Source organism: Macrobrachium rosenbergii, chromosome 51 (genome assembly GCF_040412425.1).
Source record: "Macrobrachium rosenbergii isolate ZJJX-2024 chromosome 51, ASM4041242v1, whole genome shotgun sequence".
NCBI lineage: Eukaryota > Metazoa > Arthropoda > Malacostraca > Decapoda > Palaemonidae > Macrobrachium > Macrobrachium rosenbergii.
Genome location: NC_089791.1, coordinates 44191061 through 44207283, shown reverse-complemented (window position 1 = coordinate 44207283; position 16223 = coordinate 44191061). Strand labels below are relative to the sequence as shown.

Here is a 16223-nt window from a genome sequence, read left to right as displayed (position 1 = left end):
TTGTCTGAAAACACTGCTACTAGCTTATCCCTCACAAGAGGTTCACACCGCTTTACGCTGTTCCAGACTGCTAGGAGCTCAAGGTTCTCGATGTGTAGTGATTTCTCCTCATCCAACCAAAGTCCCGACATCTCTACGTCACCTAGAATGGCACCCCAAGCAGCACTGAGGCACCTGAAAATAATATGAGGCCTGGGTTCTTCACCCTAGATGAAATACCTGCAGTTTCCAGACGACTTGTAGATACCGTGACTGGAGTCGAATCCAGCAGGCATCTGAAGAGATTGGTTCAGATAAAACTGTATGGGTCTCATCCTGAGTCTGGCTATACAGACAATTTCTCAAATGAGGCTATGTGGCCTAGAAGCAAGAGCCGCGGCTTTGCTGGATGCTGTTTTAAGGACTGAAATTCTTTAAGAGACAAAAAACTGTCTATCCATTTCTACAAAGGAGAGCCTATTCTCATCCCCAGATAGACAACTGACTGAGTTGGAGTCAGCAAGGTCTTTATCAAGTTTATCAAAACACCCAGAATCTGAGCCAAATGAATAAGAATGCTTTTGGCTATCAGAATCCTCTTGCAAGAGTTGGCTAGAATTAAATAATCATCCAAATAAAGCAGAATATGAATCCTGAGAGAATGACACCAACATGCTAAAGGAGCTAAAATGCACAGGTCCTTGCACAGGAACACTTTCCTTGCAAAGACAAACCAATGGTACTTGCAAGACAGAGGGCTGATCAGGATATGAAAATATGCATCCAACACATCTAATGAAAACATCAAGTCGTCTTGCCTGGAGAAGCCTCTGACACCAGCTCTATGACTGCTTTCTGCAACAAGAGTTTGACTTCCTTTTGCAAGACTTGGAACTTTTCCTGGTGATGAAAGTAGGCAGGGAAAGTTGGAAGGGACACTGACAGGGGCAGAGGTGACAGAAAAAGAATGACATAACCCACCACTATTACCATTACCAGCCAGGGGTCTGTCCCTAAGTTTTGCCCATCATTCAAAAGGGCCTGCAAATGGCTGTGGATCTTGGTTATTAGAACTGCAAGGACTCTTGCTTTTAGATTGGGTTCTGTACTGCTCCTCCCCAAAGGGACTACAGGCTGAGGCTGCAGGCTCCACCTTGGACACCATGCAATACTTGGACAACAGATTGGCTGCAGAAGAGGAGGCTTGGCTGCAGAAGAGGAGGCTAACCTCATAAGAGCTACTTTCCAAGAAAGAATGAAAAATTCCCTGTTCTCGTGGATTTTTAATTACTGTACATACTCCCTAACTGCCTTAAACAAGAGAGGGGATGAACAAGTGTTCATCTATTCCGAATACGGTAAGCAGTTCATTAACCCTTACAAGCCTGGCTAAATGTATACATTAACCCTTAATGGATGGGAATCCTCACGAGTACTGTATCTATAACAGGTTTTGGGTGAGGGACGGGAATCCTCATATGAGTATTAATATTATGCGCCATTCGGTTTGGATGAATTTAGTGGGAAAAATGTTCACAGCACTTCAATGGGCCATAAATGACTTATGGCAACTATTTAGTATGTCTTGAGATTTCATTGGGGGATGTACTGCCTCTCTGCAGCTCCAGGACGTCCTTTTATTTATTTGCCCATAAATATACCCAAGCATTGCTGTTGGTTTTAATTCTTATCTTTTATGATAGTATGTCAGCTATAATTGTAATTTTGCAAAGAAAAGGGCAAAGAAATATTAGAAAAACATGTATACCCCACAAAAAGTTGATGCATCTACACATTTTAGTAAATCTCGTAAATATTTTACTGCAAATATATGCAGAATTTGTTACTGATTTTAGTTCTTATCTGTTGTGATACTGTGTGAGCTGTAATTATAATTTTATAAAATAAAATAAATCATTAGAAAAAACATACGTAACTTGGTAAAATTAACATATTTTTACGAATGTCTTGTAAAAAAGGCCCAAACAGGGTTGTAAATACAGGCAGTCCCCGGTTAACGGCAATCTAGTGACGAAAATTGGGAATTTTTGGCACTGAAAATCGCCAATTTCCGCTTATCAGTGCCGATACATACCTAACAGAGGTGCCGATAACTGAAAATCGGCACTTTTCGGTGCCAATAAGCCCCAAAAATCGCTGAAAAAGCACCAGAAATTGCCAATTTTCAGTTATCACACTCTCAGAACGGAAACCCCCCCCCCCCCCGATAACCAGGGACTGTCTGTAGTCACTTTCAATTCCTGTGGAAGGTAGGGATAAATTTTTAAAAATTTTTTTCTTACACCATGTGCATTTGCACATCTTCCTCTTTTCATTGATGTGTTTTTTTCTTAAATTGGCCAACCTTAAAGTTTGCCTGGTCTGGGGGTGTGTTTGATATTTGTATGTTTAGCCTGTCCCTTAAGGGTTAACAATGCTCCGAAACCAGGCAAACTTTAAGGTCAGCCAATTAAAAAAAAAAAACACTTCACTGGAAAGAGAAAGATTCATAAATGCACTAGATAAAAAAAAAAGTCTAAAAACTTTTCTGTACCTTCCACAGGAAACTGAAAGTAAACATTTCCAACCCTGTGTGGGGTCTCTTTTCCAAGACACTCGTGAAAAGATGCTAATTTTAGTGAGTTATTTATGGTCTTTCTAATATTCTTTTTTTGTTTCATTTTGCAAAATTACAGTACAATTACAGCTTACATAACACACAAAAAGATAAAAACTAAAATCAGCAACAATTTCTGAGTACATTGTACTGGGATGGGGAGATGTAATACCTTTTGGTGAGTGATCCCTGTTCTAATATTTTTCTGTCCTTTACTTTGTAAAATTACAAATACAGCTGAAATACTATAGTAAAAGACAGGACCTAAAACCACAAACAATCCCCAAATATATATACAGTATAGGCAAATACTGTATATAAGAGATGTACTGGGATGGGAGGTGTAATACCTTTTGGTGAATTATACATTTTCTAACATTTTTTGTACTCCACTCTGCAAAATTACAATTACAGCTGACTTACTACCATAAAAAATAAGAACAAAAACCAGCAACAATCCCTGAGTATATTTATACACAAATATATAAGAAATGTATTGGGATGGGAGGTGTAACATGTTTCCCCATGAAATCTCAAGTCAGACTATTCTCCCTCATATCCCGAACTGAGGTGTGAGTATTGCCATATACAGGTTGACCATCACTAATCCGGCGTCACTGGGACCTGGAGGGTGCCGGATTAGCCATTTATTAGGCTAGAATACACGAAACCCAGCAGCTAAGCACCTCATCTTAGAATTAAAATATCCCATAAATCAGTACAAGTTGGTTAATAAAGGAAAGACAATTATCAAATACAGGTAGTGCTCGACTTACGATATTTCGAGTTTACGATGGGGTTAGCAATTAATACCGATACGAAAATATTTAGGAAATATTTTTAGATTTCGCGCAGGCAGCGAGAGAGACCAACTTCTTTTCCTCCATCTCTTTATTCCATCTGCTAGTTAAAAAAGTAAAAGAGAATGATAAAAGTATTGTCAGTAACATTATACTGTTGCGTAAATGCATACAGCCATAAACAACCGAACAGGAAACTGTTGTTTTGCTACTACTCGTATCGGATAACAACTGTTTTGTTTGTATTTCAACCATCGTACAGTCAAACAATTACTGTCGTTATGTTACAAATGACGTTAAGTACTGTACAATAGGACTGACATATTTTTTACACTATAACCTTATTCGCTTTGGAGAAAAGATCGGCAAGGAAATATACTGCTTCAGTAACTTTAAGCTGCAAGTTGTAGCTGAAGCTGAGAAAACAATGTTCAAGCTGCTAATGACTATAAATTATCGTGCATCGGCAACATGGATGAAACTCGACCGTAAATAAAATTGGAGAGGTTGTACTTTAAAACTACTGGGCATGAAAGAATACAAATTACTGCTGTTTTTACGCTGATAAAAGATAAATACGTAAAGCTCGTATTATGATGAAATCAAGAGAAAATAGCAAACGGAATCTTGATTTTTTTTACACAAAACAAACATGCCCCCAAAACAGCCAGCTGCGATTCCCGCGAACGTCATATATTAAAGAAAAAAATAGCTAAATTAATTTCACAACGAGATGTATTTAAGTTATATTTCGACTTAAAAACACTTCGTATAACGAAAAATATCCTTGTCCCATATAAATAAAGTATCTATATTCATTTACGCTTACTAGAAGCAAGAAAAGCGCACTGAACTGAGTTAAATGCGGCGAAATAAACACCGCGTTATCAATTCCAAAACAAAACATTGATCACAATTTATAATACAAAAGCAATATGAGAATATACGCCATTGGATACAATGCAGTAGTAAAGCATAACTTTTTAAAAGATCCATGAAAAAGATGCAATGTCGTTATGTTGATGTTTGTATAATGCTGTTAATATGTGAATAGAGTTCAGTATAATGTAGGCTAGGCTACTGTATATGTAGCCTATACGATATACCTTAGCGTAGGCCAAAAGACAATAATAAATGTAAAAAATGGAACAGCAAAAGCATGCTTGCGTTTACAAACACCTCTAGTTTGTCGATGCAGCACACAGCGCCACCAAATCGAAGCGGCCGGCGAGCGAGTTAGCGCAGCGACCCGGGAAATTTGAAAATTAGTGCGGAAACATTAGAAATAACTCTAGCCGAAATTTGTGCCGGATTACTGATTGTTCCGGACTACTGATTGCCGGATTAGTGATGGTCAACCTGTAGTCAATTATGGCCCATTGAAGTGATTCAAACTTTTTCCACAAAATTCATTCAAATACCATGGCACGAAATAATGATTATCATATGAAGCAGCTTGCTTTGCCTCTTATGCCATTTTTGCGCATCATAGGGTGCATGCTAGTATGAAAGGGTAATTGTTTTTGATAGGTTAGCACAGTGATTAACAAGGATCTTGACCTATGTACTACTGTCAAGGGGTGGCCTAGGCCAGACCATGTGTCCGGACAAAAAATTCCTCTCCCAACGTTCTACTTGCCTACATACATAATTTCACTGCTAATTCTGGGGTTTTGTGGGGGCCTGTAATTATACCCCCCCCACTCTCCCCCTGGCTAGGTAACGTTGGTTAGGAAGTATTCCATCTTCATTTTAACCTACTACTATTAAGGGGTATCCTATGCCAATCTATGCCTGAGAGCAAACTCCCACATGTTTTACTAAGTCTATGTTTTCATTGTTAGTTTTTTTTAGGGGGGAGGGAACAAAGCCAGGTCAGGGCATGGTGCTCTGAGTTAAGATTGTTATTATTATTGTTGTTGTTGTTATTATTATTATTGTTGTTATTCAGAACAAAAACCCTTATTCATATGGAAGAAGTCTACAGGAGCCACTGACTCAAAATTCAAGCTTCCAAAGAATATGGTGTTTATCTGACAAAGTTACAGAAGATAATAGGAAACACACAAAAGAATAAATCAGTTATTAGAACAGAGAAAAAATTAATAAATCTATAAATAAATAAATAAAAATATACTGTAAATAAATTAGTAAAATACAAGGTGAATTGTTTTACAGTATTGAAGCATTGCATCTTTGCTTGAACTTTTGAGGTTATAATTGCACATCTTTAAGGAGACTGTTCCACAGTCCAAGAGTATGAGGAATAAAAGACCTCTGGAATCAAGAAGTTCAACAGTCTGGCACATTTACTGCCAATTGGTTCTGCTGTTCAGCAAATCTCATAGTTCTCGGCAGGAAAAGAGGATCGGACATCAAGTGTAATAGTGAAAGTTCTCTGGTAAAATATAACAAGAAAAACCGACAAACAAGACAATCTGTCAATGGTCCAAGTCATAAAGGCTAGAGTTAGGAAATAGAAACATACCATCACAAACCAATGGCTAAAAGGAATAAATCTCTTGCAGAAGCAGACATCCACATCACAAAGGGTAAGGATTTGGACATACTAACTTTAAGGGTAGCCTAGGCCAGGCCAGACCAGACCAGGTTACTTAAGGTAAGGTCTGTTTAGGGGGCCACCACACACCTTGGTAAGGCTAGGTTAAGGTTGTTTTGGTGAAAATAGAGACAAAGCCAGATATGAACAAACTCTTAATCAGACTCTCCAGCTCAATCTGTATTTTAAGTCAAGGTCTAGAAATCTGAACACTGGTCCAACACTCCAAAAATTACTGTTCCTGTATGCCTAACCATACAATTTAAAAAGCATTCACTTTTTTTATGGTTTTTGGATCTTAACCAGCCATTATACATTTGGTAATTCTACAGAAAAGCTCTGCAGGGAGCTGTGTTTAGTACCAGCCCCTCCTGTACTACATTATATGTGTGAAACTGAAGACTACTACCACAGCCAGTTTCTGCTTTCAATTGATATTTTTTTAATGTTTATGTCTATTTACTGTCTTTTTTGTTTTGTTTTTAGGCTCACCCCCAAGGGAATGATACTAAACATAGTACCTATTTTGAACAAGAATAAGCTCCACAGGGTACACTGAGTACCAATCCTCAGGGATGAGAGTAAAAATTTAAACAAAAGACAGTAAATTTCTTAAATGACCTAAGTAGGCCTAATTTCTCAAATGTTTTATATAGACTACATTGTTTCCTATATTGTTTATCAAAACTTTGTACTAAAAAAATATCTCTGTACAGACCTAAACTGTTTTCTCAAAAAATTTTATTAACAAAGGATATCCCCATGCAGAGCTTTTGGAGTGGATGCAGAGTAAGGAGACAGGGGTAGGCGTGAAAAACCCGACCATGAAAACTGGCAAAACCTGGGTAGTTTGCAGAATGATGAGACTACCTGCGTGCGGAAGCTTAGTCCATTGTCTCTGATATGACAAATTTTTCAAGTAATTTGTATTTTTCCTAACTATATAAACCCGAGATCCTTTACAACATAATTACTTAGTGCAGCTGGAAAACAGCTGTTCGACTTTAAACAAGATGAAGCACATAGTTAACTACCGACTATGGGTGGGAGTCCCGCCCACCCGCTCGGTATGCACCCATTTTGCCTTTTGGCCCAAGAAGCAGAATGATGGGTGGCTGAGGTGGGCATAAAGTTGTAAAGGACCTCAGGTTTGTATAGTTAGGAAAAATACAGATTACTTAAAAAATTTGTCATTTGTTCCTACATAATATACACACCATTGGCCTTTACAACAGGAATACTTACATCTTGGAGGGAGGATTCTGAGTACGTTTCTTAACTGACTGCAGTTCACCTCAAGAGCAAAGGAAGGAGACCAACCTCTGACAAGTTGAACACAAGTGTGAATGACTGTGTGTTCAATTGTTAGACTTTTAGGCCTTTCTAACTAATATGTGCGTGTAGCAACATTACTTCAAAGAAGGACTTGGATGAACTCAAAGCATCGGAGACAAAAAAACCAAGGATAACCAAAGGGTTTGTTTTGTCATCTGCCCCTCTCTCCCATTACTAGAAAGAGGGGAGGACTTGCATCTATTAATCTAAGACTATAAACAGGGTGCTCAGTTATGCAGGCTCACCTGCACGACCCGCCCGACCAGCAAGTGACAGATGGCAACTCAACTCTCTCTGAGAAAGATGAGAGATAAAACAGAGAAGGGAGGAAACCAGTCCCCCGTCACACGTTCGTTCTTTGCCACTAAACACCTTAGGTGAGATGCAAACTGTCCATTAAGGGAACTGGGCAAGCTACACAACTTGCTGAGCAGCCGTCACAGGGACCAGGGAAAAGGAGTCCCAGGGCCTGGGGAAACGTCCTGAAGGTAGAAAGATGAGAGTGGACAGCCACACCACTTTCTTCTTAATATCTGAAAACCGACAGGTTCTTCTGGAGTGCGAGGGCAGACCAATGACCCTATCCTCGTGAGGTACTTGGAACAAACTCCTCGCCACATCTTGGTCATCGAATACACTCGCTCAATATCCTCGTGAGGGTAGAAAGAAAACATGTTTTGAACACACTTAGTCAAAAAGTACTAAAGATGATTCATCAACACTCAGGCTTGAGATGTCAAGTCCTCTTGAAGATAGTACCAAGGCACTCTAACTGGATACAGTAGTATCTAGCACAATTACTACTAACCAGTTTGAGATGGGACTGAAAGTGACAAGAAAGTCTTGCTGCAAGTTCCAGGACAAGCTCGAGCGTGACAGAACCTCAGCTCCTTGGGTGCCATAGTCTGGTTGGAGGCCTAGGCCTCTACAGACAAGAAAGCAGGAGACCTCCTTTTCCAGGTGAGCTTACCTGTTGGTTTGCATCACATGTCTGGGACCCTGGCATTGTTCCCATGCAAGAGTGTGCAGGGGGTGAAGAACCCTAACCTTTCCTAGAATGCCAAGTCACTTATCTACCTAACCTCACTTAAGGTGCCGTGCCCTGACCTGGCCAGGGGGGCTTTGACCCTCCTGGACCTCACTAAGTAACACTAAACATTAGAGACAATGGACTTAGGCCATGTTTCCATTCAGAGATTGTCCTGTCGTTCTGCAAACTACCCCCAATGGCTACCCCTGTCTCCCAACTCTGCATACTACCCAATATCAGCCTGTCATTAATGTCGTTTCAACCGAGCGCCAGCAAAAAAAAAAAATAGGTAATTCTATATATTAGCTCCGCGCCTGTTTTTACCTTCTCCACTGCGGGTAGTTTGGACGACCGAGGGACCCTCCCACAACTCATTAACAACGACTCTAAATGAAAAATTGCACAGAATAAATGTTGCTCATCATGCCAGATTCTACCCAAAAAAGTAACTTACCTTACCAATTTCCTTGATTTTCCCGATCAACAATTTTTTCAGCGGAGCATAACTTTTTCTAAGTACCAAGCTGGCGTGAACGGTGTCACAGAGCACCGCTCTCCCGTAGTTCTTCAGATGGCCGAAGTGCGGCGCTCCTCTCAACCCGTAGTTCCTAAGGCTGCTGCCGCACGTCGCCCCGGCCTGATCGCGGGAAATTTAATTCCGTCCAATCGTATCTCAGGCTGACCCAGGTCATGCCCTAGGGCTTAGGATTAAATACTTCAAACCAATCACAATGTGTTCTATCGATATGACTCATAGGCCAAGGCCAACACCAGAATCACGCGTTCTTTCTTTCTCAAACCAGCGCGATGGAAAGTCACGACTTGAGTTTGTTTCCAACCACTTTACCAGAGTTACTTTTCTATGTACTGCGTCCAGAAGCAATACCTAGAAGGTGTTCCGTGTCCATTTCGGATTTAGTTAAGCACGTCTATCCGCTCAAGAGCCTCCTGACATCCCCTATTTCTGATTTACTTTCCCAACCCTCTACAATAAGACCCGGACCGAGCAATTCCCATTCACCTGTTCAGCAGCCAGCAGTTGCAAAGAAGCCCAGGACAGTAGGACCTACAAAGCCGATACTGGTCGGACAGCAGCGACTTCTAATAAGGTAAGCACAGCATTTACCTGCCTTTTTACATTTGTTTTGTTGCTAGGTTAGGTAGTGTTTTGGAACTGACCCTAGTGTGCAGTTTATCGTTTTTTGTAGCCTGTGGCTACAGTGAATACAGATGTTACTGCTTGCCAGAACATACGAGCTTGCCAAGAATCTTTAAAAATGCTGATAAGGCGCGTAGCGCCGTTCCACCACCCCGATCTGCGAGCAGATATGTTAAAAAATCACCGTTACAAAATTTACACCGGTTCTAATGTAGGTAGGGAGGTAGGGAATAGCCTAACCGATGTTGCTTATGTAGGCTACAGGTAGCCTAGGCTAGCGATTTCTGTCCGCCCCAATGTAGGCAGGGTCAGCCTTATGGTAGTAGCCTAGCGGGACAGCCTTTGTATGCAGACTAGCGGGTCAAAAACTAGCGAATTTTGTACGTTACAGCCAGTAGGGAAACCCGAATTTTGCCTCTGTAGTTTAGCGGGTCAGCCTTACGTTTGTAGCCTAGTGGGACAACCTTTTGTATGCAGACTAGCGGGTCAAAAACTAGCGAATTTTGTACGTTACGGCCAGCAGGAAACCTGGATTTTGCCTCTGTAGTTTAGCGGGTGAGCCTTACATTTGTAGCCTAGCGGGACAAGCTTTTGTATGCAGACTAGTGGGTCAGGAAACTAGCGAATTTTGTACGTTACAGCCACCACAAACCCCGTCTTTTCCTTCTCCCCACCCAAAACCCTGGTTCCCAGTAGGGTCCCCCTTACTGTTTACTTTTTCAGTTACTTTTCCTTTGGGCAACACCAACAAAAACACGCTTCTCATTACTGTCATGAAGCACAGAGGGAGCTATTTTTGGTAAATTTAGTTTCGGTCAAATTCACATTTCCGATATAAAATTACATTTTCCCTAGCTTAAATAGTGTACTTTCAACGAATCTGACCTTTATTTCTACCGCAAATGATTAGATTTAGAGATACATGGCCGCCATGGGTACAGCTCTCAGTTTCGGGTGGTGCAAGCGCCACGCTCTGGCTTATGCACATTTTAAATGATTGTTGCAAGCTCGTATGTTCTGGCAAGCGGTAATATTTGCGCTGCCGCGCTTGCCCAGGGGTTACAGGGAACGAAATTTTACTAACGTCTAGTTACAGTTTCGGTGAAATTCACGGCGAAACTGCAATGTTACCCTTTTCGTTAACCACTTCACTTACCTTAAATAGATGGTAGTACTAAAAGTTCACGAAGAAAGGTATTCACAACCTGTGGAGTTCCATTGTAATGTCCATGGAAACGACCAATAGCCTCAAAGTAAGACAGAGAACACCCACTGCAGATGTGCGACGGAATCCATGGCAGTCAACTGAAGCACACTTTTTGTAGAAAGCGGCTTATTCCAAAATCGCAGTTAATTGGATATTCTTGAAACAAAGCAACCAATCAGGTTTCAGCATTTGTACCGCACTTATAATTCATAACGAAAAACAAAAGACGATTAGGCATTTTTACCCACAATACATTGACAAAAAACAAAAACGCATCAGCAGAAAAACTGACATGGCAGCATAAACGCATCCTTGCGATAACAAGGAACAATATTCATCGGCAAATATCTCCGTAACTCTTAATTTGCGGAAGATGCGAGTAAGTATTTCGTATGAATCATGACAAAAATATATGATAGCAAGTAAAAAAATATTAGATATCCGAATTTGACCGAAACTGTAATAATACCCTATTTTTTCGGCGTGTTTTCTATAGCAAGTTTTTTGGCGCCAAAAGTGGGCTCCTGTGGTCATTCACAGGCTCCCTGGCAGTGCATCTGTTTGTTGTCGGCTAAATGGAATGTCCCTTCACCGTGTTTAGTACTGGCCTGGGGAGGTTGGATACCCATACGTTAACAAGTTATTGGGAGCGTCTACTGTTTAGGTGGCCAAGGCTGTGGTGTAGGTTCCAACTAGGAAACTGGCAGACGAATACAAACAAGACAAACTTTTCCTGTAGTGCCAGGTCCTAACCTAACCAGATGTAACCAACCTAACCTAACCTAACATAGGGTGGCGTGTCCTAACCTGGCCGGGGGGCTTTGCCCCCACTGGACCCCCCCAAGAAAGCATGGGGTCGCTGGGTCGCGGAACTACTTACCTTGGCGGAGTTATTGTAGCACGGGCAGAAGGTGTTACGCAGCCTGGCAACCGAAACTGTAAACTACCCAGTTATTGCACATGCTGGAGGGAATATGAACCATTCGAAACAGACGTATCCATGCTCTGACTTGTGAAGATGGCGTATGGAAACCCCTTGTTGGATGGACTTCAGGGGTTAATTACAGGTTAATTACACTCGAGCGCCAAAAATTAAAGGTAAATTCATAATTAGCAACCAAAAAACTGTAGAAAAAGTCAAGTTAGAAGGCAGTAGCCGCCGCGGAGCTACTATATAGTCTACCCAAAAGAATTTAAGTCCTCTAAGAAATTTTTTAGTGGACAATACCTTGTCCCGTCAATCTATATAGGATAGGCTACCTTTTGAAATCACAGATACCTGTCAACTAAAACTACACACCTAGCGTCGAAAGAAACCTTCGAAAATGATAATGAAAATGACAGTGAAAAGGAATAAGAAAACGATTATGAAATGTGGCGAATGTGCACCTGGAATCTTAATAAAACTCATCTCGGCCACACCAAATGGCAGCTCTTAGGGTTGTGTTCACTTTATCCCAGCATAATACTAACAAGTACTTACGTCAAAACTGTCTCCATTCCCGTCAGAAATCTCTCCGTCCTCTTTTTCGTCCATTATGAGGAAGTGTATCGAAAATTACTACATCCACAAGACCTGGCCCGATCTCTACCGCGAAACGTAAACAACAAGAATAAATGAACGTCGGGTTGCGCAAGGTTCAACAGCTAAATACAAACTAAATTACAATGAGTTTGTTATAAAATCCAGCGTATAGTTATCACAAAAACCTTCACATTATCATAATTATCCATGCGGAACATGTTAGCATTTGAAATAGCACATTTTTCATAAGCTCTTATTGAATCAGATATCAAACGTAATACGTCATAACTATTATATCATTAGTCTAATGTCCAACTTGGCAGAAGAATAAAATCATACAAAAACTAAAAGATTGATGGCATAACTATGAGACGACTTCATTGCACTATCAATATGAAATAATAAGAAATAAGGAAAAAGGCGATTGTTAGACAAAGAACGGTGCTGTCAATCTTCTTCATACCACAAGTAAAGAATGTTAGGCAAGTTTAGTGCATAAAGGTGAGTGAATTTGTGTTTTACGCCAGCACGGGCCTTAGGCGCCCTGTGGGTGTGGTAGGGTGTTGAAAGGTATAAGTAACCTCGTTTTTACCTCTGAATGCTTCTTACCAACCGAGCCAGTGACTCTGTAAAGTTATCAATAAAAACTTCACTCTGTTTTTCGTGTCAAATATCATTAATGGTTCATTCACCTTGGTATTCGTGTCAAACATAATTAATATAAATCCATTCTGGTATTCTTTCCAAATATAACTGGCATCTCAAAACAGTAACCTGCAACTACCACTGCAAGCACAATTGACGAAAACTTGAAATAAGGGAAGTGAGAGATGCTGTCTAAAGACCATGCACTGGGTGTCAATGGATCGCCCAAAAGTATTCGGGAAGGCTGTTCAATGTAAATGATAAAAGGGAAGATGTGAATTATATACGATAATGAGGGGATTAGTGTAATTCCGAGAATGACTTTAGAGGTAAATGTTATGAATGAGAATAAAGGGGTTAAGAGTTGAAGGGCATGGAAGGTAGATGCTGCTATGATTATCAAGTTACTGACAAAAGTGTGTAGGGTATATATATATATATATATATATATATATATATATATATATATATATATATATATATATATATGTATATATATATATATATATATATATATATATATATATATATATATATATATATATATATGTGTGTGTGTGTGTGTGTGTGTGTGTGTGTGTGTGTTACAGTAAGATTGTGAAACCAAGGATTTCACGAAATCTGTGTGTGTATATATATATATATATATATATATATATATATATATATATATATATATATATATATATATATACATCATTTCAGAATGATGGAAGAACAACAGGTACTTGATTTTTCATCAAACAAAAGTGAATCTTACAATACGCCTTTTTCTGAAAGGGAATTTGACTCTGCTTTAGCCAGGAGCAAGAACACTGCCCTGGCCCAGATGAGATTCCTTATGAAATGTTTAAACACATTTCAAGGAACACAAAACTTTTATAATCAGCATTATCAACAGAATATTGGATGAAAGCAGCTACCCTAGCATATGGGAATTGGCAACCATGTTACCATTTCTTAAGCCTGGAAAAGATCCTCTCTATGCAGCAAGTTACCGCCCCATTGCGTTAACTTGCTGTTTGTGTAAATTAATGGAAAAAATGGTAAATGTAAGGCTGATGTGGTATTTAGAGCACAACAGTATCTTAACACCTTCTCAGTGTCGCTTTCGAAAAATGCACTCCACACTGGATATCTTACTGCAACTTGAAACCTCTGTCTGTGAAGCATTTGCCTCCAAACAACACCACGTGACAGTGTTTTTTGATATAGAAAAGGCATATGACACTGCTTGGAGACATGGAATTCTCAAGACAATGCATAATAGTGGTCTACGAGGAAAATTACCTTTATTTGTCAGATCATTTTTACATCGTAGGTATTTTAAAGTTAAAGTTGGCAGTACTTTATCAGAGAAAAGGTGCCAAGAAGAACGTGTTCCCCAGGGCAGTGTTCTCAGTGTAACACTTTTTGCTCTGGCCATAAACAGTGTTACATCTGTTATTCCAAAAGAGGTCTTAAAGACGTTATTTGTGGATGACCTGTCAATATCTTTTGCTGCCACCCGGATGACTGTAGCCGAAAGAAAGTTACAATTAACGATAAATAAAATAACAAGTTGGGCTGAGAAACAGGGTTTTCAAATCTCTGTAAGCAAGACTACTGCTGTCCACTTCTGCCGGATTAGGGGAGTACATCCTGATCCAGACCTCTATTTGTATGGCCATAGAATCCCATGTGTAGAACAAGCGCGTTTCTTAGGCCTAATTTTTGACAGCAGAATGACTTGGGTCCCCCATATCAAACATATCAAAGCAAAGTGCCTAGAAGCTCTACACATCTTGAAGGTGCTGTCTCATACCAGTTGGGGAGCTAGTAGAAATCTTATACTAAAACTTCATAAAACCTTAATCTTATCAAAGCTGTCATACGGTTGTGAAGTATATTCTTCAGCCTCTCCATCTAACTTAAAAATTTTAGATTCTGTTCATCATTCAGGTATTCGTATAGCCACAGGAGCTTTTCGTTCATCACCAATATCTAGTTTGCTAGTTGATGCAGGAGAAATACCCCTTGAACTCTATCGTCAGTCATCATTACTTCGATACTGGTTTAGAGTGCAAAGACTTCCCAAATCTCTGGCATTGCTGTGGCAAACAGAAATATTTTTAACAGTTTTTATGAAAATCATCCAAGGTATCCTACTCCTTTTAGCTATAGAATTAAAAAGATTTTAGAGGATACAAATATTGGAAAAATCCCCATACTTCCTTTTGTGTATCCCATTACTCCTGTCTGGAAGTTACCTGCTGTGAAATTCTGCCGGTACTTCAGTGGAGCAAAGAGGGATAAATCTGATGAGGAAATGAGGGCAATATTTTTAGAGCATGCTTCAGAGCATATGGATACAAGATTTATATTTACCGATGGTTCCAAATCCAATTCTGGCGTTGGTTATGGAGTTTTTAGTGAATCTTTTAACCGAACAGGTGCGCTTCCTTCAGTTGCTTCAAACTTTACAGCTGAGCTGTATGGCATCTTAGTAGCACTGGAACATATTGCAACACTCCCAGTGTCTAGCTACACAATATTTTGTGACTCTAAAAGTGCCTTAGAGTCCCTGGAAGTCTTCAATACTGATCATCCCTTAGTGTTGAAGATCTTGCAGTGGATCTTCTTGCACCATTGTAGAGGAAGCGTTGTTTCTTTTTGTTGGGTTCCTGCCCATGTGAACATATCAGGAAATGAAAAGGCAGACCAGCTAGCCAAATTAGCAGCACAAATTCTGATACCCAGAAAATGTCCTGTTCCATATCGTGATGCATTCCATATTATATGGCAATCCATCCAGCAATTATGGGCACTTCAGTGGGACAGAGTAGGCCCCAATAAAATGAAAGAAATCACTAGTCAGACACACCCTTGGAAATATGACCTAATGCCAAGGAAGTGGGAGGCTGTATTGTGTAGATTACGTATTGGCCATACACGTTTAACTCACGGCTTTGTGATGAATGGGGAGAATGAGCCCTTCTGTGACAATTGCTTGGTTCCACTGACTGTTAGGCATTTGCTGGTTGAGTGTCCCAGTCTGGTGGAACTTAGGAATCTTTTTTTATCAAATAGCAGTGAAGCAGGTGGTAATTATAACATGGCAAAACTGTTGGGAGAAAGTATATGTATTAATAATGTTATCTCTTTTATCAAAGAAGCTGGTCTTCTCAAATATATTTGACAGCTGTGCTGTGTTAGTATATATATATATTTTATTAAGTTATGCTGTTTATCGGATCAAATTTATTAATAGTTCTTTTTAGCAGAATTTTATATATTTATTTATTTATTTATTTTAGTTTTCTTTTTTGTTTTTTTCTTTTTAATAAAATTTATATGTAGTTCTGTTTAGCAGAATTTTAATTTTAA

General features: G+C 39.7%; 1 protein-coding gene across 1 annotated transcript in view; it reads right to left on the bottom strand.

Annotated features, from left to right (window-relative positions):
• The window catches only part of Phax (phosphorylated adaptor for RNA export), a 57822-nt gene extending 45475 nt beyond the window's left edge, over positions 1-12347 (bottom strand). The window contains exon 1 of the mRNA XM_067095365.1: positions 12171-12347. The gene's annotated coding sequence lies outside the window, so the exon portion shown is untranslated. The remainder of the gene's footprint in view (positions 1-12170) is intronic.
• Between the last annotated feature and the right edge of the window lie 3876 nt (positions 12348-16223).